The sequence below is a fragment of the Periplaneta americana genome, chromosome 9 (genome assembly GCF_040183065.1).
Source record: "Periplaneta americana isolate PAMFEO1 chromosome 9, P.americana_PAMFEO1_priV1, whole genome shotgun sequence".
NCBI lineage: Eukaryota > Metazoa > Arthropoda > Insecta > Blattodea > Blattidae > Periplaneta > Periplaneta americana.
Window position 1 is genome coordinate 77,795,113 of NC_091125.1, and position 23,781 is coordinate 77,818,893.

At 35.9% G+C, this 23,781-nt stretch overlaps 1 protein-coding gene and 5 non-coding genes across 6 annotated transcripts in view; 2 read left to right on the plus strand and 4 right to left on the minus strand.

Annotated features, from left to right (window-relative positions):
* LOC138705596 (uncharacterized) overlaps positions 1-23,781 on the plus strand; it is a 410,492-nt gene that overhangs the window by 265,083 nt on the left and 121,628 nt on the right. The gene's annotated exons all lie outside the window — the stretch shown is intronic.
* Positions 11,086-11,157, minus strand: TRNAS-GGA (transfer RNA serine (anticodon GGA)). Its single transcript has one exon. It is a non-coding gene; the product is annotated as a tRNA-Ser (tRNA).
* On the minus strand, positions 11,468-11,539 carry TRNAS-GGA (transfer RNA serine (anticodon GGA)). Its single transcript has one exon. It is a non-coding gene; the product is annotated as a tRNA-Ser (tRNA).
* TRNAS-GGA (transfer RNA serine (anticodon GGA)) lies at positions 11,676-11,747 on the minus strand. Its single transcript has one exon. It is a non-coding gene; the product is annotated as a tRNA-Ser (tRNA).
* On the minus strand, positions 12,058-12,129 carry TRNAS-GGA (transfer RNA serine (anticodon GGA)). Its single transcript has one exon. It is a non-coding gene; the product is annotated as a tRNA-Ser (tRNA).
* Positions 12,429-12,500, plus strand: TRNAS-GGA (transfer RNA serine (anticodon GGA)). The gene has a single exon. It is a non-coding gene; the product is annotated as a tRNA-Ser (tRNA).

Genomic DNA, 23,781 nt, shown 5'->3' on the forward strand with positions numbered 1-23,781 from the left:
ATGATACCGGCCCACATGTTGAGGGAGAACCGCACCTGGTGATGAGATGGAACAGTTGCACGTGGGTTTTCATACGCCCATACATGCTGATTGTGGAAATTTGTTATGCCATCTCGTGTGAACTGTAAATAATACTAAGGCAGGAAAGTTCGGATTTACACCACACTGCTGCAAGAACCACTGACAGAACCTAACTCGTGCAGGGTAATCTGCTGGTGACAGGGCCTGTACACGTTGCAAATGATAAGGATACAATTGATACGTACTCTTTCAACAGTCTCCAGACAGTCGTATGAGGAACATTGACTTGCAACGCTACCCTTCGTGTGCTGATAGAAGGAGTCATGTTCACAGCCTCCAGAATCTCCTCCTGTACTTCTGGAGTTGTAGATCTTGGTCGTCCCCTTCCCAAACCATGAGAGTTAAATTTTCCATACTCGCACAGACGGTAATGGAGACGTACAAATGTCTTCCGATCTGGACATAGACGCTGTGGGTACCTCTCCTGGTACAAACGACGAGCCAGCGCAGCATTGCCGTCCGCCTTACCGTACATGAAGTGTATCTCTGCCAGCTCTTGATTTGAATACATGTCGCACAGTCTAACGCCTACACAACACTGAATGTAACCTTCGCCTCGGAATAAACTGTCAGAGTGCCCTCTTAATGTCTCCTTTGACGGCAACGACCTGAGGAAAGAAAAACGTTTCGGTGAATTTCAATGTTGTGAAGGCCATAACTCGGAAATAAAGCATTTCCGGACACATGTTGTAATGAACTATTTTGATTGTCTACATGTGGGAAATGCATACCTGAAATTATGCCCCGTATTTTTTTAAACACCCTGTATAATATTGTTATAACATGCTCTAAGTCAGCGTTTCTCAAAGTGTGTTTCGCGAAACTTCATGGATAACGGAAGCAAGTCCTAGGGTATGAGAGAGTCATAAAGTTGTTAAATTTTATTTTATACTCAGAGAACACTATAAAATGGAGGCTTATACAAAAATCTCGAAGAAATGAATCAATAATAATAATAATAATAATAATAATAATAATAATAATAATAATAAGCCTATTATTATATTACTCATTAATACAGATATATAACGAATAATAATATTTATCATTTATCACTGGATTTTCTACGTATGTGTACATCAAAATAAAATACCGAACATTTCTTAATACTAATGAAATTGCAATAAAATATATATATAATGCAAATTATTGTTTAGCTTAGCCTAAACCGCATTTTCAAATCTTTTTCGTCCCTTATATTAAAATAACCTTCTCTTTCGGAAATTATTCTCGCCCGTCTTGATAAGAAATCATCATTTTCAAATATCAAGACCATCATTCTCCTCGTCATGATGAAAACTACTGTCGTTAATACAGGATTATTTATTTCATCATCATCATATCCTTCAAGTATTAGACGGTATTATTTAAATGACCAAATGTTGACCAATTAACTTAAATGTAGTTTAATGAGAGTTTAAAGCCCAATTTGTGTTGGTGAAATGTATTGTCCCTTGAAGTGTCAATTCAAATGATTTTAAGTGACAGTTAAAGTTAAATATGTTTGGTGAAATCGGCTCTAAGGCTGGTTATAACATAGATCTATAAATAAATAATGTATTATTCGTTCATATTAAAGACTTCAAATGGAAGTAGATATTTGAGCGTGCCACATGATACATAAATAATCGACAAAATCATTATTGTGGTAAAGAATTACGATGTTAGAGCTCCTACGTCCGTCCTCTTAATTTCCTTATCGATATGTAACTCTAATCTCTCTCATAGCCATTTTTCACAGATCTTCTCTAAGCCTTGTTTCAGTACAGATCATCACATTTTAATTAAAGTTTCTTTTTCAGAGAATTCCTCGAGTTTTAGGAAAGTCATTACTAATGAGCCAAATGGCTCGGTCTCCTGTATTGAGATCACTCATTCTGCCTGTAGTTTACCCGTTGTTTTCTTAAGGCGTTTATACAAATGGCGGGATGAGCGCTGATAGAAATGAGCCACGGACGTATCACCCACTAGCATACTTTCCGCATTTCCAAATTCTCTCCTTCATTTGTCTGCTGCTGGAAGTGGAACACTGACATTAGCGGAGCTTCTTAAAACTCCGGCAGGCGTCGCGTCGGGGACTTGGCTTTGGCTGTGCTGCTTTCCCAGTTTGTGCGGGGATACGGTGGTATCCGGCGGTAGTAGCTGTCTTTGTTGTTGCGAGTACTCGTGCCTCGTTGTCCAGCCACTTAACATTCTACTATTTGACAGCTACTTTGACTTTTCGTCTGCAAAATTTACTTACGTCCCTTAAGTGAGACTGTGTGAAGTGGCCTTTAGGCTAGGAGATTACATGAAGTTCAAGATGAGTCCCAAGAGCCTTTGCAAGAAGCCGATAAACATCGTGTACCTTTTAACTTTATACTTCCTCTATCTTTTCACTCACTCACTCACTCACTCACTCACTCACTCACTCACTCACTCACTCACTCACTCACCCACTCACCCACTCACTCACTCACTCACTCACCCACTCACCCAGTAAAAGTAAAAAAAAAAAACAAAACAATAACAGTATCTTTCGTGTTCTTAATAACTGTCAGCTATTCTTTTTCATTATGCTGATATTTTATGAGCGTTTATATGAAATGTAGGCTATTAATAAAGTGTTATGTTCATTATCTACAACGGGAAATTTACCGGCCCATTGTAACATCAGGGTCCACACCTGTGGAGTAGCGGTTAGCGCGTCTGGCTGCGAAACCAGGTGGCCAGGGTTCGATTCCCGGTCGGGGCAAGTTACCTGGTTGAGATTTGTCCGGGGTTTTCCCTCAACCAAATATGAGCAAATGCTGGGTAACTTTCGGTGCTGGACCTCGGATTCATTTCACCGGCATTATCACCTTCATCTCATTTCAGACGCTAAATAACCTAAGATGTTGATAAAGCGTCGTAAAATAACCTACTAAAATAAAAAAGCAACATCAGGAAAGAGCTGAAATTTATCATTCCATATAGTTATCGAGTGGACACTCGTTCTGCATGCAATTGGCATATGATTATGAACAGTTTTTGAGATTTCCGTTTATAGTGGACTATGCTATATTAGAATATGTATCATACCATTTTAGTAGATGGTTTTGCATATATTCATTGAAACTGAAATATTCAGTTCCTTAAAACACTGTTTCGCTTTTGAACCATTGATATATATCCTGCAAATGGGCTCAAGGATTTCATGTCAAATGTTTCGAATGTCCTCTTTTCACTTTCTTATATGATCTAGATTTCGCATCCATATACCAACACAGATACCATCATTATGGGAATATTTTCATGTAAAAAATACCTGTATGATGAATTCTGCAGTGCTTGGGAAAAGTGACAGTCACAGTCAGTTTTCACAAACGTTTTTTGATAATTTATTGACAACTTACACTGGATTATGTCGATTTGATATTTTTCTGTATGAATTATTGTAATGGAAGGAGTACTTATGTTTTTTTTTTTTTCCAGCGAGCAGGTGTTCCGTAAGTTGTCAATAAATTATCAAAAAAGGGATGTGGAAACTGACTTGTGTCACTTTTCCCGAGCACTACAGAATTTTGAGTTGGAAAAAATATTTCACCCATTATTAAATGTTGCTACTTTTTCACTTCATGAATATCTTTTAGAGGAAGAAATGAAATGAGTTTGATTATGCGGAATCACCAGAAGAGTGTTAAATTGCTGCAAATAATTCTGTTGCCAAGGGAATAGTACCGAAAGAACTGGATGCGGTGAAATAGAGATTTGCATGTAAATTAATGCACAAACAGGTGCTGCACCCACACGAGAGAAATGTAAATAAGGTTCGAAAAGCGCATAAAATGAAAACAATCACTAACAAATACAAAAATGTGTGAATATGAAAGACTCTTCTGTGAATATACAAAAGCGAGTGATCATCACGTATGGAAATGTGTAACGTTTCATCTGATGTAATAGCAATGGGAAATATACAAACAAATCTTGTATTATATATTGGTGTTTTATTCACAATGCTCTGAATTGCGGTACCGGTATTTGTTTTTGGGCGAAGTGAGACAGGAACATTAATGGGAACTGCTAGAGCACAGTTTCGAACCATTCAAGAAATCTGGAAGAGGTAAGAACGAACACCAAACAGCAACAGTATGTATTTTAGACACTCCATACTTTTTACGCTAGGTGCTAGATTAGTACATTAATCATTTTATGTAGCTCATTAAATGTATTTCGCTTTATGTTACCGCAGATTTCAAACCTAACTAGATTGTTCACTGGCTATCTCGGAAGTTTTTTGGGACTAAGATTGTGAATTAGAAGTTGCCACATGTCATGCAGGCAAGAAAGCATGTATTACTCATATATTTGCTTTTGCATACAACAGCGGCGTATACATCGGGTTTTGCGATAACTTCTTATTTAGTATATTAATACATTACACGTCTTCCCGATGTGAAGTTAGCAATGTCGGAAGGTTTGAAATCTGTGTATATTATTGTGGATATTTCAGATTATATCCACGTTGGAGGAGATTAATTACCTAATTAATTTTCTTAGTTATTATTTAATTATTTATATATTTATTTATCTATCACTATTAGCTCGCTAACCAACAGAAAATTAGGTCTACCAAAAAACTTTAGCATGAAGATAACGCTAACAACATTAATTAAAAAAAATACACATGTAAGATGAATAGATATGTTTCAATAATCATGTATAATGATCATTTAGTATATAAAAGACTAAATAACTTAATATTGTTATACAAGTTGACAATTCTAATGTATGTGGAAACTGGGATAAATGTTAACAAATTATTATGTAATAAAATTTAGAATCAAAATACTTTCGATATGAAGTCATAAGTTGAAAATGTTCATAAAATATTTATGTCTATTAGGCCTACGTTTAAGAATATTTAGTAATAGTAATAATAATAATAATAATAATAATAATAATAATAATAATAATAATAATTATAATAATAAAAAAAATAATACGAATACATACCTATATACTATACGTACTGTACATATACGCACACGCACAGAGGAGAACCCTAAGTAATGTGATTAATTTGAGATATTTCAAACAAAAAAGTTTAATACAATTTTGCACGTTTTTGCTTCCTTTTCGAGATAAAAATAGTTTCTTATTAAACATTTCATAGTGTGTTTAGGGAAATCTTTGAATTGAATTCCCAGTATGCTCAGTTAGTTTAAGAGCGTAGTGCATTATGATAATAAATGATTGGAAGCATTTCACTTTTGTCCTTTGAATATGCAGAAATTTGATCCGAACGAATGTAACGTTTTAAGATTGCTTTTCAGGACAAAAAGTTATATTTGTTCCTATCAAATTTCTACAAATTTAAAGGACAAAAATAAAATTATTTCTACCATTTATTGTCATACTCTGCTCATGTGCTCTCTTAAAGTGACTGAGAATATTGGGAATTAAATCAGTGGCTTTCTCAAAACACGCTATGTTTTATATAAAATAATTTTTATCTCGAAAAGGAAGCAAGAACGAGCAAAATTGTATTAAACTTTTTTGTTTGAAATATCTCAGTGAATAACCACTGGAATTAATGGCACCACTTGCGAACCATGTCACTCGTCCTCTGATCATGCGCACTGCCTCCTTCCTGGGACTTATAAAGTATCTGTACGACAAAACTTTTTTCTAAGACTGTAGCCTATATACATGCGTATGTGTCCTTAATTATTTTGAATCATTTTTATTGTACGACGTCACAAATGTAGAAAGCTTAGCGTTGTTTTCAAGCGTGTATTTCCCTTAAGTACTTGCACATGAATAAGTAAACATACTGACGTATAAGTTGATATGAAACTGTCAAGTGTTGATGGCTGTAATGATTAATTATGTACATGTGCCACAAATTGTACTTCCTGGATATAACTAACTTCCTCTGGTATGGATCATAATAGTTTTATTTGTGTTATTACTCGACTGCTGCTAGTTCTTTAACTAACGGAATTGTATAACACTCTTTTCGATTTTTCCAACGATCTGCACTTACCTTCATTATGTGGACAACACTCAAAAGAAATTAGGTCATGATGTCATCATACGTTAGCTTGGGTCGTCGTTTAATTGTCATATTACATTTAACAGCATTTAGTCATCCTCAGTGATCCAGAACTTACCATGGCAGTCCTTGAATCAGAGGTACGCGAGTTGAAATTCATCCAAGAGTGTTGTATTTTAATAAGTAATGAAATTCCAGGCGTGGGTTCGTATGGGAGGCATGTAAACCTGTGGGTCCAGTGCAGTAGTTGTTTATTATCTGATATCTTCTTCTTCTTCCCAGCACTTTTCTCTCGTTCACCATTCCTTCCAGTGTATCCTTCTCAGCTAGTGACCGAGTTAATTATTGTAGCATACGTATCATAAATGAATATTCACTGTTCTAATGTGTACTGTATTGCCATGAACTAAACTGAATTACATTGAATGAAAGTCAGCTGTATATTAATGCTCGAAACTTGACGTCCCTTCAGCCTGTCTTATCTGTCCATACTACGCAACACAAACCCTTCCGATTCTCGATCCGGAGGGAAATGTACACACTAGCAACACAAACCCTTCCGATTCTCGATCCGGAGGGAAATGTACACACTATCTCCTCGAAGTCGCGTGAGACTAACAGCAAAAGGCTTTCTATATATACGTACTGTAGATCTACCTGAGCGAATCTTGTTTTCCGGCGACGTTCTGTTCATTAATGAATAACGAGTGAATTTTCCAACTTTTTTTGTTTAGAGGTCAATATTGACATTAAACTTCTGTCCAGAGAGATTTTTTGAACACGTATTCTGAAGAATTATAAAGAAGAGAGGGTGACCCATTTTTCGATGTAAGATTTAGTGTACTATCTTTTTTTAATTAAACCGACAGATATTACTTTAAGTAGAGTGTAAATAATGATCTTTTCAAAGCTAGAAAATTTCATTTGAAACCTCTGTGAGACGAAGAGTACTCCTTCTCACTCCAGAGTGATATGTGAATTTCCAGGTTGAGAACACATACTTTTCATTTTTGCCTAAATAGACTATATTAGATATCAGTAAATTTCTGCAGTTGCGAAATCACATATTAATTCCTTTACATATTGATCGATTTAAGTAACGCATTTGAATGAACAATAATGAATATTTCTTAACAAAAATGTAATTTCTATACACTTAAAATCACTATTTAAAGCCTACTATGTGATATATTTTGACCTTCATTTCGAAGTAGTAGTTGGGAGACACTTTATTACTGATTGTTACAAAACGTATTACAGAAAGATAAAACCAGATGTAACTCTTGCCCGTATTTCTTTCGCACTTATATAGTCACGCACATTCATAGCCAATGCCGTAAATAGGAATCCTTGCTCCTGAAGCCGGAGTGCGTATCACTTGAGGAGGCAGTTTCGTAAGTACAACTAATAACTGTTCCCTTGTTTACCAAAGTCACTAGTAGAGTAGGGGTTAAGCTTCTGGCTTGTGTGCAAGGAGTTTTCCCTATAAGAAGTCACATGAATTCTAATATCATTCCATAAAATGCAGAATTTCGAAAAATAGGAGCAAGAGATATAGCCGGTATAAAGCTATTATTCATAATTGTATTATAATAAATTAATTTACTTGTTGTTTCCTTGTAATAATAGTGAGAGATAAGCTTGAAAACATACATGCTTCTGTAAGTGCCGTCTTAAAGCTGGATTTAAGCGGTGTAGATAGAATAGCAAGACAAGGGAGAATGGGTATCTCGTAACTAGTTCCAGATATTTCATTGTAACACATAGCTTCATTTGAGAACATAGTCAGGTAAGAGCAAGTTTCAGTGTAAGTAAACAGGTAAGACTAGTGAGTAGAATCCAACTTCCTTGGCATCTTGTTTTACCTGTACTCACAAGTAACTTTCCCATTACCTGCACGTTGTGAACTTTTATTAGCGTTCATGTCAGGTAATAGACTAGATCTACTGTTCGTGAAAGAAAGAACTGGTGCTTCATTTACAAAGTTTCCTTTTCATATGTGTGATTATTTCGGGAGTTCTAACAATCTTCGACATGAACTGATCATTTAACATTTCAGTTTGTTGGATTATAACCTATCAGAAACAAGAATATTAATCAGAAGATAAGAGTATGTATAAAAACAACACGCAATAAAATTATTGTTACCTTTAAGAGGCACTCAATCATGTTTTCCTACAGCTGGAACCTTGGAATATTATAATAATAACTTGATGTACGTCGTCTTGAATAACATTATGAGCTTTACCAGGCTCCCAGAGGCAGTGGATTAATATTGCCGTGCTTATCGCTGAATATTAATTTCTAGTTGAGCTCCATATGCATGTTTTGGATTTAATGTCGCAGATTTATTCAAGTTTACACCTGTGTTTACAAAGAAACAGTAATTTCAAATGAAAATAGAAATGCTACTTAAAATATATGATGTAATGTTTCTTGCAATTGGTCATTGCTTACTTCTTGCTTCAGTTTCTTATTTTTGAATCAGCTGAATTACCTAGTGATATAATTGATGAGTGGAATTCGTGATCCGATGTTGAATTTTAACGAGGATTAGAAAACCTTTTTGGCCGTTTATCGAATTGATTTTTCCGAGGTTTTTTTCAATTTTTTTGGATAATATCCACGTTTCACTGCCATAAAACAATTATAAAATTTTAATTAGATCTCCTTCGTAATTTTAATTATAAAAGTTCTTACAATGGTCCCACATATTGCTTGAAATTTACTGTATTCTAGCTATTATTAAAGCTTATTTCACAGCCAAGATATTTAAAACCAGGTACTTATTCTAAGACGTAACGGTTTGAGTGGATCTTTCCCTTTGAAGGTCATTATTTCATTTTCTCAACTATACGGCGAATATGAAGTAATCTTATTGAGATATTTTGGACTCGTCTAAAAAAATATTTCGTTGTTCCCAATTCTACAGACGCTACATAATTGTGTAACTGGAACAACGTAATTGAATAAAAACATTAAAACAACCGACTTAGAAGATCAAAACTGATATCACTTCTTGTATGCAAGATTTTTATGATTTTAAAACCTTATTTTATCTATTCACATACACATGTTATTAAATTATAATTTAAATAACACGAATTGCTTATTCGTGAACGCCTCCTTTTTTGTTTGATTATTTAACGACGCTGTATCAGCTACCCAACTTAGTATTAAAATTATGAATTATGGTTTATTTAACGACGCTCGCAACTGCAGAGATTATATCAGCGTCGCCGGTGTGCCGGAATTTTTGTCTCGCAGGAGTTTTTTTTACATGCCACTAAATCTAGTGGCATGAGCCTGTTGCATTTAAGCACACTTAAATGCCATCGACCTGGACCGGGGTCGAACCCGCAACCTCGGGCACATAAGGCCAGCGCTATACCAACTCTGCCACCCAGGGCAACAACTTGGTTATTTAACGTCGATGGAATTGGTGATAGAAAGATCGTCTTTTACGAGATGAGGACGATTCGCCATAGATTACCTGACATTCGCTGTACGGTTGTGTAAAACCTCGAAAAACCCAACCAGGTAACCAGCCCAAGGAGAAATCGAGTCCATGCCCGAGCTCAACTCCGGATCAGGAGGCAAATGCGCTACTGCCTGAACTACACTGGTATCCTGAAGCCTCTTAGTCATTCCATTCGTTACTGACAATAGGCAATCAGTCACCTGAAAGGAACATGACTTTGTAAGTTAAAGTATTTGTTGATGTGGTACATTACCAGTATAGATCGAAAAGTCGAGTTACCATCCGTTTTTTTTTTCCGGTTTTATATGGGCTACATGAATTCAGCTGATATTTTGCCACAAGATATAAACGTACTACTACTATCGTTACTACTATCATCACTGCCACTACTATCATCATATCATCATCACTACTACTACTACTACTACTACTACTACTACTACCGCTACTACTACTACTACCGCTACTACTACTACTACTACTACTACTACTACTACTACCGCTACTACTACTACTACTACTACTACTACTACTACTACTACTACTACTACTACTACTACTACTACTACTACTACTACTACTTGACGTTTCATGGCTGTCATGATTTCAACCTTTGGGAAGGCCAAGACGTAGATGAGAAGATAATATTAAAATGGATTTGAGGGAGGTGAGATATGATGATAGAGACTGGATTAAACTTGCTCAGGATAGGGACCGATGGCGGGCTTATGTGAGGGCGGCAATGAACCTGCAGGTTCCTTAAATGCCAAGTAAGTTACTACGACTACTACTACTACTACTACTACTACTACTACTACTACTACTACAGATCTCGGATTATATCTCTGCCGGTCAGGCACCGTTAAATTTCAAATGTCTTATCTTACAACGTAGACGTCAGCGTATTGGAAAGCATTACAACTTTTCTCCCATCTCTTCACTTCCCCACCGCAAATGTGACGTTGCACAGAGGCAGAGATAAAATCCGAGATCTGTACTGTTCTGATTGCGTTAGCTACAAGTAGTCTGTTACGGTATCTCTTCTCCTTTCATTAATCATAAAGACACTATATTAAGTTTCTTATCTAGAATCTGGTATGGGATTCTACTAGTGCAATCGTTCACTCGAAGCCGTATTGATTTCTCATTAAACCGTACATTTATTAATATCCCAAAAACAGTAAGATTTATGCTCATCCATACCAATATCCTCTTTTCCAGACTCGTAAATTTCTATGTTTTCCATTGAATTATATTAGCAATATTATGTTTCTGTTTATTAAAACTAATTGTCAGAGTCTCGCTGTCAACACAGCTGAGGGAGTCTTTCATTGGCTGTTACTAGTAGTTTTTTGACACAAGTTACGTTGGAAATCTGATTAGTTTTAATTGCATATTCACATTATTCTGAAACGAAAGGATGTTGTAAAATAAAATAAGTTACTATTCAAACTTGATTACTGAAAGAAGATGATGAGAGAGAGATGGAACGGAGAAAAATTCTCTCCGGCGCCGGGATTTGAACCCGGGTTTTCAGCTCTCCGTGCTGATGCTTTAACCACTAAGCCACGCCGGATACAATCCCGACACCGTTGAGAATCGTCTCAGATTAAGCTCCATCTCTTGGGTTCCCTCTAGTGGCCGCCCTCTGCACTACATCATAGATGTCTATGCACGCAGGACCGAAGTCCATACATGTGTAGAGGTGCACTCAGATGAGTGACTGGTTGGCCGGGGTCCGACGGTATGGGCGCCGTCTTTAAATCACAAAGTGATTTATTACGCATATCATATTTATTTTGATGTACCGAAGTGCATATGATATTTCCATGCAGATATTCTGCTTTCTCAGATGATGAGAGAGAGATGGAACGGAGAAAAATTCTCTCCGGCGCCGGGATTTGAACCCGGGTTTTCAGCTCTCCGTGCTGATGCTTTAACCACTAAGCCACGCCGGATACAATCCCGACACCGTTGAGAATCGTCTCAGATTAAGCTCCATCTCTTGGGTTCCCTCTAGTGGCCGCCCTCTGCACTACGTCATAGATGTCTATGCACGCAGGACCGAAGAGAGATGGAACGGAGAAAAATTCTCTCCGGCGCCGGGATTTGAACCCGGGTTTTCAGCTCTCCGTGCTGATGCTTTAACCACTAAGCCACGCCGGATACAATCCCGACACCGTTGAGAATCGTCTCAGATTAAGCTCCATCTCTTGGGTTCCCTCTAGTGGCCGCCCTCTGCACTACGTCATAGATGTCTATGCACGCAGGACCGAAGTCCATACATGTGTAGAGGTGTACTCAGATGAGTGACTGGTTGGCCGGGGTCCGACGGTATGGGCGCCGTCTTTAAATCACAAAGTGATTTATTACGCATATCATATTTATTTTGATGTACCGAAGTACATATGATATTTCCATGCAGATATTCTGCTTTCTCAGATGATGAGAGAGAGATGGAACGGAGAAAAATTCTCTCCGGCGCCGGGATTTGAACCCGGGTTTTCAGCTCTCCGTGCTGATGCTTTAACCACTAAGCCACGCCGGATACATCCATCTCTCTCTCATCATCTGAGAAAGCAGAATATCTGCATGGAAATATCATATGTACTTCGGTACATCAAAATAAATATGATATGCGTAATAAATCACTTTGTGATTTAAAGACGGCGCCCATACCGTCGGACCCCGGCCAACCAGTCACTCATCTGAGTGCACCTCTACACATGTATGGACTTCGGTCCTGCGTGCATAGACATCTATGACGTAGTGCAGAGGGCGGCCACTAGAGGGAACCCAAGAGATGGAGCTTAATCTGAGACGATTCTCAACGGTGTCGGGATTGTATCCGGCGTGGCTTAGTGGTTAAAGCATCAGCACGGAGAGCTGAAAACCCGGGTTCAAATCCCGGCGCCGGAGAGAATTTTTCTCCGTTCCATCTCTCTCTCATCATCTGAGAAAGCACTTCGGTACATCAAAATAAATATGAAAGAAGATGGTAATTTAAGATATATATTTGTAATTTGAAGGAAACTGCATTATATTTCCTGCGACTCAACGGAATAGGGAAAAAGATTTAGTGAAAAGAATTAACTTTTCCTTTTTCGTTGGTTGCGATTTTGTACTATTGGTCTTTGAACTTGTATTATGTTATGAAATTGCAACGTTATGCGCTCGGTGGGCATGTAAAATTTCGATGATGTGAATGTAACACTATAATAAAGAATTTTGCATTAGAAAAGATAGAAAACTTTTATATCTGACGCAGGATTGGTACCGTAGACTGTAGCTTCAACATAGTCAAAAGTGTGCCTCAAAGTATAGTAGACATGTAACAATACGAAGTATTATGTGTACTTATCAAATGCATATACATATTTACAAAGTCAATAAATTACAAAATTAAATAAAACATTTCATTCGAAAGTAAAATTTATGTCGTCCTGATGAAAGCAAAAAAAGACGAAGAAAAGAGTGTGTGTTAGACAGAGACAGAGAGACAGAGACTACTCCTATATTTCGTTCTTTTAATGAAAAAATAATAGCAAGGATGTGAATTTTTATAAATGGTGAATAATTTTTAGTATTATGTGTACTTATCAAATGCATATACATATTTACAAAGTCAATAAATTACAAAATTAAATAAAACATTACATTCGAAAGTAAAATTTATATCGTCCTGATGAAAGCAAAAAAAGACGAAGAAAAGAGTGTGTGTGAGACAGAGACAGACACTACTCCTATATTTCGTTCTTTTAATGAAAAAATAATAGCAAGGATGTGAATTTTTATAAATGGTGAATAATTTTTGTTGGCTTAGGAATTTGAAAACTGAAAAATTATCATCACCCCTACCACCACTACCACCACCATCGCTTCTGCTCAGGGCTATAGCTTCTGCTAGCGGCATCATTATCACCATAAACACTATAATCATAATAGTCTGCTATAATAAAATGTCTTCGTTGTCTTTCAGGTAGCTGTAGACCTACCAGCTTAAAAATTAAAAGCATTTGAACTTTCGTTGTCCGTCGAAATTCTGCAGCATATCTGACCGATATATAGGCCTATAATAGACGCAGTAATGGTAGGGCTGCAACTTAGTCTATCAATCCCCATGTCATACTTAAGAATATCATAGAAGATTATCTGAAGAGGATCTGCAGATAATCAAGCTCCTTTTGCCTGAACTGCACGAAGTCCAGACCTCACAACACTGGTAATGCTGTCTGGGGGTTCATCAAGGACAAAGTACGAAATCACCGCTATAATATAACAGTACAATTACGAGCAGCTGTGGAAAACGCCTTCAACAAAATGACGCTTTAATATCTCCGCAAAACATCTGCCAGGACATGGCGCAGAAATCAGCTGTGTTATGAAAATTAAGGTCTTAATACCGACTTCTTGGATCATTGAACTATCAGGTCCATGTCCATATCAATTAATCAACCATACATATTGTAGTGTCGTAATACATGGGGGTAGCCCAATTTGTGACCTCACTATATAGATCCAGCTTTTGTTCTTTGGGCATGACCAACTATTGAAGATGGAGAGTGACCGAAAATGTTTGCATATTTTCTTTAACGATGTAACATTTGTAACACACTCACTATAAAATGGAATAGATTACATAGATAGAAAACCTTTTATTTAATCTTTAATATAAATAGGTTTAATATTATTATCTGTCTTTTACAGGTAGTGACTTTCAGGCATTTAACGATGGTACTCGCCAGCGTGACTTACATTTTGTGTATAGCGAAGGCTTGTAGATAATCATTATTGAACCTTAAAAATTACTAAGTATATAATACAAAATAACGACACATGTCAAGAAATAGCTAATGACTTATTTCGTGTTCTTTCTTCTTAAAAAAAATAATAATAAATTGTCAAATGAGACAGATTATTTCGTATCATGGAGGATGTGGTATATCAAAAGAAAATAAATTACTATAAAATTATTTCTACCTATTCTTGCAATATTAGTATGTATATACGCCCTCCAGGAAGAAGACTAAACGATAGACAAGCATTTCTCTTTCTTAAAGGTTTAACAGGCACTAGTATTAAACCTCACTATTCATCCTTGTGAATTTCTATAGAGAGAATTCTGTTATAAATGAATGCCTAAATGTGGTATTGCTCACATATAATATACAATAGTGTTAATGGCTCACCATTAGCTGAACAGCTATAGCGTCGGTTTTCTACTGGAAACCTTAGCATCCCGACGGTTGAAATGGAATTTTAGGTCGACAGAGACTCTGGTGGTAGGATTTAGCGTACAGGCATTCCAACATTGCTTCATTAATCACCATCATCATCATCGTCAACGTCATGCAAAGGTATGTAGTTTTTCTGCCATGACTCACCGAGGGCAAAGATTAAGGCGGCGAATAGAACTACAGATTCGGCGTGTTACTCATGGATGGAGACTCTTGAGTGAATGATGCAAAGTTAGTTTCTCGCCATTGGATAAAAAAAATTAACTACGTAAACTGTAAAATATATAAATGGAGTCAAATACTTTTCTTACGGTGAAGGATGTAGTCCAGGTAACGGAAATGTATTTTATTTTTGCGTAGTAAAACATTTCACTCTTGTATATATTTAAAGTGACATTTGAAGAAAATATGTGTCATCTACGTGACTTTGGATCTCATTAAGGTATGCTCTTCCTTCTTCCCACTGAAGCACGCTTACATTGACTCTGGTAAATTATATTATTTGTTCGTTACATAAAATCATTACTATATTTCGTCATATAAATGGAATATCTTGTAGTACTTTTTCTTCCTTCTATAGGATTAAAGATTGAAATACTGTTGTAGGAAGAAAACTTTTCTCTTGACAGAAATGTATATGAGAAATAAAATGAGAGGATTTAATTTGGTTTGCTGTGTTCTCATATCCAGCTAAAACTCATGTTGTCGTAGTCAAATATCCGCTGACAGGAGTTATTTAGCGGTTGACGAGAGGGAAAAGCCGTCCCTAGAGGAAAACAAGAACTAAGTTGGGAATATTCAGCTAATTCTGATATGAGCTTGACGCTTGCAAATGACGTTGAGGTCAAAGAGCGAGAGAAAATCCTAGTCAGCAATTGGTAGAAATTTTCTGAATCCACTTGACTTGAAATTGTACGTGGGCTTCAAAGTGAAGAGGCACTGTGAACTCGCAAATTTTAGCGTGATTTTTAAAACTAGAGTAATATCCCAAATTCACGTAGGTATATATGAATGTAATATAGTGTAATGTATATTTAGTACGTATTTACGATGTGCAAAATATAGGGGAGTCATGGGAGATATGGGACATTATTTAAATGTTTTTTTTTTTTTTTAATTTTCTCTTTAAGCAAATGCCAATAATTTCTGGATGTGTTAGAGAACGTTTTCTTATGTACACATTTAAGAAATGGTGAGTGTTAACTCTTTAAGTAAAGGGATATAAAGGATATAACTGGATGTTAATTTTAACATCGCCCATAAATAGGGACGTACGGGACAGTAACAGACGCTTAAAATTTATCACAGGTATAGTGGGGAGTTGATAATTCATATTACTTTCCTCCATTACATTAAATTTACAGGGTATTTAAACAGCACTTTTATACTTTCGGTGCCTCCATTAGACTTACGGTCTCACAACTTCATTAAAATATAATTTTTATTCACAAAAATTTGTTACTGGTATCGAGAAATTTCATGTTCACAAATCTTTTATTTTTTCGAATAAATATAACTTCATATCTACAGTGTAGATCAGTGATGTCTACTGATGCCCAAAGGAGCAAGCGCGCGCTAGAACCCAGGAGAGCCTGAGCGCTTTACAGCGGAAAGGAAAGAGACAGGAGAAAGAGGTAGTATATGCCGCTTGGTCGAGCTATATACAGGGATGGCCGGCACTGATTTAATGGATAATGGGAAGAGAACTAATTAAAACTGTATCCATGTTAATTTTTAGATTTGTCTAAGACGTATAAGTGCATTATAAGAATGTAAGTTTTAATTTTAATGCTTATTTTGCACAAGTTTCCTTTTTTATTCGAAAGGAATATTTTCTCAACTTTTTTTTTGCAGAAAAGTGAAATTTTCAGATATGTTTGTTTATAGCCTTACAGATACTAAAACCATGTTTTCGTAAATCTAATATATCGTAAAGATAGTGAAGATAGTGAATATAGTGTATTAAAATGTTTGAAAATATTCTCATGGAAAATGTTTGTAAGGAAATGAATTGGCAAAGCAAATACTGTTACATCACAAACAAAAGATATGTGCCTATATGTTGGTACAACTTCAGCTCTATAGCTTCAGCAGATTTCGAGACAATTTAATATTCTAATAACAGAAAGTTGCGCACCAATATCACCTAAAAGCATAATTCGATAAAAGTTTTATTATGCAATATTAGTTACAGTTAAAACATATACCTAGGTAACTTTGCTTTGTATTATAATATTGTTTTCATTACTTTTATAAGGCTAAAGATACCATCAATTCAATTTCAACTTATCATGTCATATTCAGTGTCTTTCTTTGGGATAACACTTTCTTTATGAATGATGTGTTTAATTCACTTGGTACAGTATAGTTGTAGTTATTATGGAATATGTGTGAATATTCCTCCTTTACTCTTTATTATGTTACTAACGTTTAAAACACAACTGTTATATTAGGCTAAGAAATAGGTGATAGTACTTTTGTTTTACAGACAAGATAGAAATTAACGAACAGAAAGAAGTCATATACAAATAACGACATAAAATTTCACGTTCCGTTTGAAGTTTGTGCACCACTGTTTTCTTAATCCAGCAGGCTGCTTATTCCTCCTAGCATACCTAGCGCTTGTTTTTAATATTCACAAGGTTCTATGAATGAAAGAAAAATGAATGACTGAATTGGGAAATGAGAGGAGACGTGCGTCTTTGCAAGAGAATTTGGGGTTGTTAAGAAGAAAGTATTTGATCTCCTAACCTGTTTGCCACTTGTCTCACTGTTTTTCACCGAGCTCATAAAGGAACTTAAGACAGTTTTCTTCCAAGGTTATTTTATTTTATCCTTGCCAAAACTCAGAAACATTTATAGGTCCCCATCACTGTTTAGTATTTCTTGAGATAATTAGAACCTTCACAATCTTTTTCTTTTCTTTTTTTAAATATTTCGGAGGACAGCACTTGAATTAGCTGCTCTTTTCCTTTCTCTACTTAAAGTGATTCTTTCTGTCTCTGCTTTCTCTGATGAGCTCGTTGGGTTTGATTTCTACCTTTCTTCTTTCATTTTAGCTTTTCTCTTCGTTCACCACTTTATGGAATACTCGACCTTCTCTGCGTTGCAGGGATTTCCATTGCAGTTGTGAATTCTTGAAATGTAGTCGATTATAATTTCCTGTTCAACTATGGAAAGGAAAACTTGTGAAGATATGTATGTGTGCTAGCTGTTACAAAATACATAGGAATATTTATTGATTGAAAAGCTTATTGTTATAGAGACATAAACAGAAAGATTATTATTCTCTGCTACAAAGGATATGCCTCTCAGTAACCAATCAATGTAAATTATGTTATATTGACATTTAAATGAAGCAAATACACATCAAGAGCATGCAGTGTTGTTCTCATGATTATATATAAATAACGATGAATTTTGGTTAGCTTTTGGTGTATTTAGTAGGATTTATTACCTGCTCTAAAACCTGTTTGAAAAAATCACTTTACATTCAACTATATGCTAATTAGTGAGAGGATTCCGGGAAGTATAACTTTCAGGAAAATAGTTTTGTACGTAACTCTAGCAAACACAAAAACTGGGAATCAGAGCATTTCCAATTGCATTCACTATGAAATGTTCTGTGATGTGGACTGCTACACTCATCTAACCAGCTTGCTTTCACTACTCTTTGCCCAGGCGGTGTGTTGACGATAGAAATTCCTGTTATATCACAAATTAATATGCGATCTGTTGTAAAATTTTACTTTCGATAAATTTATTTTATGTCGTCCAGGAACATAATATATTCAGGTTTGATTTGTAGCTCTTATAATTCTTTCTAGACTGGTACTTCTGGCGCGTATGGTACCTCAGTGCGAGAACCTTATCATCCCACAAAAATCTAGACCCAATTATACCCAGCCATTATATCGACTTTTCAAAATTTATGCATTTTTTAAATTATAAAGCAGAATCCCGTTGTAAAGGGGACACTCAACTTAAAAAATTTCAGAAAAAGTGTCATAGAAATGAAAAATTAAATTTCTACACTAATTTTCGTGACAGAACTAAATCAATAAGCAGAATTCTTCCCCTATTCAATCAATGATTGATTGAAAATTGAAATATTTTTTATTTTGAAAAGTATTGGATCTAATGAGCTGAGATTTTGCATGTTACCTTCCACGTGTATATTAAACTTTTTCTCCAAATTTGAAAAAGATTGGTCAAATAGGAAAAAAGTTCCAAAATATAGTTGAGTGTCCCCTTAAGCCAGAATTCTCATGTAAACTGAATTCAAACCTTAATTCTTTCTCCTTGGAGTCATTTCATTCTACTTGGGTCATTCAATTTAGTGGCAACAAAAAAAATATTTTTGGAAAAATCACATTGTTGCAGTGCTCAGAAGTAATCTCCTCCAACATGAAGAACCCGCCTCCACACCTCAGGGAGACGACGGATGCCATCCACAGCGTCTTGTTGTATTAATTTTCAAACAGACTGCTCTACTGCTGATATAATTGCCTGTCTGGTTCTAAAGCGAACTCCTCTAGGTGGTAATTTCATTTTCGCAGAAAGGTCAAAATCACAGGGGCTCATATCTGGGGAGTATGGAGGATGATCCAGAATTTCCCAGTTCCATCTGCGAAGTAAATTAACCACAGGGGCAGCTATATGAGAGCGAGCATCATCATGTAGAACAATAGGATGAGAATTCAGAATATTTGGACGTTTACGGTGCACAGCTGGTCGTAAATGGTGTTTCAGAAAATAACTGTAATGTGCACCATTTACATGATTCGCAGGAACTGAATGAGTGACAAGGACACCGTCAAATTCATAAGCAACAATGAACATGGCTTTAAGGGGATCCTGTTCTTGCCGATACTTTTTTGGCCGTGGGGAATCATTGTGCCGCCACTAATTTGATTGTCTCTTCAATTTTGGTTCTTATCATCGAACCCAGGTTTCATCTGAAGTTATGATACGTCGAAGGAAATGCTCGTCTTCACGTCCATAGGGTTCTAGGTGAAATCTCGCTGTTTTCATTCTCTGCCACATGTTTTTTTCTTTAAGATTGTGTGGAACCCATCGAGCACAGATTTTCCTCATCTTTAACTTCTTCTTCAGTATGTGAAGAAGCCTACCAGGAGCAATTCGAACTTCCCTCGCTAGTTCAATACAAATCCAACAACGGTGTTCTTCCAACAGTGCTCTTTCTTACAGCGTTCCGATGCACATCATCACTTGCTCATTGCGGTCTGCCATTCCCTTTTTTGATGAACATCTTCCCTCCCGTTGCGAAATGCATGTGCTCACCTAGCCACGGTACGATATGGTGAAGTCTCTCTACCACAAGCTTCCAGTAATGCTGTATGGCATTGTCGAGCATTCTTGCCTCTTGCAATCTGAATTTTAATGAAGCATCTTTGTTCGTATTTGCTAAACATTTTAGAGCACCACAGGTAACAGTATACAAATTAAACTCACTACATATGTCTTATAAATGAGATTATTGTCTTCAAACTGACAGTTAACACACATCAGATGCTTTTTGTCATTGTTATCAGTTTGATTTATCGGTGATAGCGCCACAAACAATGTTGCCAATAGTTATTGAATGACCCATGTATATTACTATTAATACACTTATTAAGAGACCATATCTCATACCAAATTACAATTAAATATAATGCTCGTTTGGATATTAGGGCCTACTACAAATAACTTCTCCACATGACAAAAGTAACGCCTGTCTTCCTTCTCTCTCTCTCTCTCATTTCCATCATTGATCTATATGATAGTTTTTAAAATGCGAGACTGATGTACGGTACACGTTATATCTGGATTTTTCTTCTTCAATTTATACGACACTTTACCTTTTACCAGTCTCGTTCCACTTTGATTTTATAACTTGTGTTGGACAAGCTCGTGGTAAAGAAACAGAGTTTCTCTCCGATGCTGTGACATCCCTATAATTCTTCGTGGTCGTCATCATCATATATGGTGCACTCAGGATAGTCTCAAACAAACTAAGTGGTTTACGCTTCACGGCACTTGCGACGTCTGAGTCCACTCGTAGAGTCGGAACAAATGACGACATGTTAAAGTCACTCTCATTGTATAAAAAATAACGCATAATCAAATAATAAATTCCATTCGTTCCGAAATTATGTTCGGTGAGTTTGGGAGAGTGTTCTAATCCATTCTTAAAGGATATGTTCAATTCCTCCAAGACTTTATTTTTAGAAAGTGAGTTAAGAGCATATTTAAGTGAAATAATACATAGTTCACGAAAAATGTAATTTTTTTACTCTTAAATATCTCGAAAAAATATTACAGATATCCATCGCAAAATATCAGACTTGCGTCCGCTAGAATAATTGTTTTGGCAGCCATTTTTCAACATAGGCGCGCTTTAATTCTCCTGTTGTCTATACTGTTTAAATCCATTTTTTATCGGTTTTTAGTTTTTGCATTTTTGCCTATATTCAAATTGTATCTCCTTCTACAAATTTTGAGCTAGCTGCATAAAATTTCTTCCACAACGAACATGATGATATACTGTATGAAAGTCTGTGTGGACATCTCAGTAGGATTTCAAAATAATTTAAAAGAAATATTTCGTTCTGTCGTGGCAATTCTTTATTTTCACATTTGAACTAGGCCTACATAAATGTAAATATCTTTTTGACGGAACACTTGAAATTTCCATGTCTGTAATTAGTATGTTGAACATAATAGTAAGATTTCTGTTAAAAATATTATATGAGGAGATCAAAAATTAAAATTGTTCGGTATTTTAAAATTTTAGTCGGTGTAGCCTTGTCGTAATTTTTATAATAGCCATAAGTTCTTAGTCGTTTCATGTAGAGAGCTGAATAATTAGGCTTATTTTATATTTTTGTTAAGATATTTTCTATTTCTACTTGTCAGACGAAGCGAATGCAAGAATTATGAACCACTCATGAGCAAACTAAGCAAGGAGATAATGGGGTAGGTTGGTCACCTCCTTTCCCCCTCCATTGCATATATCTCTGTCTAGTAATATATTTCACTAATAAGACTTAAGGTTTACTGTATCTGAGCAATTTTTCTTTCTCTGACACATATCGTCAACTGAGATATACTGCCTGATGAGACCTATAGTACATATCAGCTAGAAATTCAGTCAGAGTTAGTATATAGATTATGACAGAAATTAGTTAAAACGACAGCACATATTAATTTTTATACAATTAATTTGAAATCCGTAAGTAATATATTTTATACATGGAAACAAATACGTATTTCTTTCGTGTTCCTCAATATTCTTTTGGATATTAATGGAAAATCTTTCAACGGCTCTAAGGCCCCCTAAAATCAGGCTCATGTATTCATACATAATAATACATGAAACTAAATGAAACACTGATACTATGGCATGAACAGAAACACCAGTAAAATAAATCAACACCAAACGTGTTTCATTCCTGTACTGAGAATCATTCATCATGGTTTTCTCTACAGAAAGGGATATGGTATATGGGCAAATAATTGTTAGTTATGGGGACAGAATGACTCGTATATAAATATTTATATTTGTATTTATATTTATTTATTTCATCAATCTTTGTTCACGTCATGGCGGATTAGATGTGTTCCAGTTCTTAATCCGCCATCACTTTCTATACAAACATTACAAGAACAACTACATATTGAACCTATAAGTATCCTCTGTACACCCTAATAATAATAATAATAATAATAATAATAATAATAATAATAATAATAATAATAATAATAATAATAGCTCTTGTATTTAAAACTCTTACTTTAGCTTTTTCGTCCACACCTGTGGAGTAACGTTCAGCGCGTCTGGCCGCGAAACCAGGTGGCCCGGGTTCGAATCCCGGTCGTGGCAAGTTACCTAGTTGAGGTTTTTTCCGGGGTTTTCCCTCAACCCAATACGAGCAAATGTTGGGTAACTTAAGGTGCTGGACCCCGGACTCATTTCACCGGCATTATCACCTTCATTTCATTCAGACGCTAAATAACCTAGATGTTGATACAGCGTCGTAAAATAACCCAATATAATAACAATTTAGCTTTTTCACTTCTATACTCAATCTCTTAAAAACGTCTAGAAATATTATACAGTAGTTTCGAAAATAATGCAAAATTGCAGTGAAAGGGTGAGAATAAAGAATAATTGGAAATCTGGAAGACCAAAAATAATTGCAATTAGAGGACAAAATGTTCATGATTTCATATTACCCATCTACAAAAATTCGGAGATATATAATTATAATCTGAGGCAAAAGAAAATGACCAGCTGCCGTACGCGAAATCCCCTGCGGGAAACTTTGGTAAAGTCCGTGTTTTACACGTGAACGAAATTCTTATGCACGATTCGCCATGTTTTTCCTCTGTTTAGTTAGTTAGTTAGTTTGTTGTTTTTTCTGTCTGTTTTAAGTGAACTATCACAAAGCTTCAAGAGGTGCAAAATAAACATCCTTGCCCTAGTCATGTAAACCAGGCGCTGCCCGAACTGTACTTGAACAAATTAACGCTATAGATGGTCGGTCATTTCTTATGTCTAAGGCATGTCAATACGTCAGTCACGCATTAGTCTGGAAATTGATAATTGAGAAAAATGCCAGGCATCCATACAAAATCCAGATTTTGCAAGAGTTAGGTGAATACTATTTCAACGGAAAGAATGAATCCTGTGAAAGCTTAACTAATAAGACAAATAAGAGTCACATCAACTTTCTCTTGAAGTGACAGCGTCAGTGTTCATTACTGTTTATACTATTCTCATGGCAACATATCGATGGCTGAAAACCAGACTGTTCTAAGTCCAACATTTTATAAGAAAGAAATCTATGTTTCATTGTGTTCTAGTGCTTGTGAATCGAACAAAATTGTAAATAATCCTCTCCATAAGGTTACTATGACGCTATTCCAAATCGTTTCATGCAGCTTTGAATGTCAGG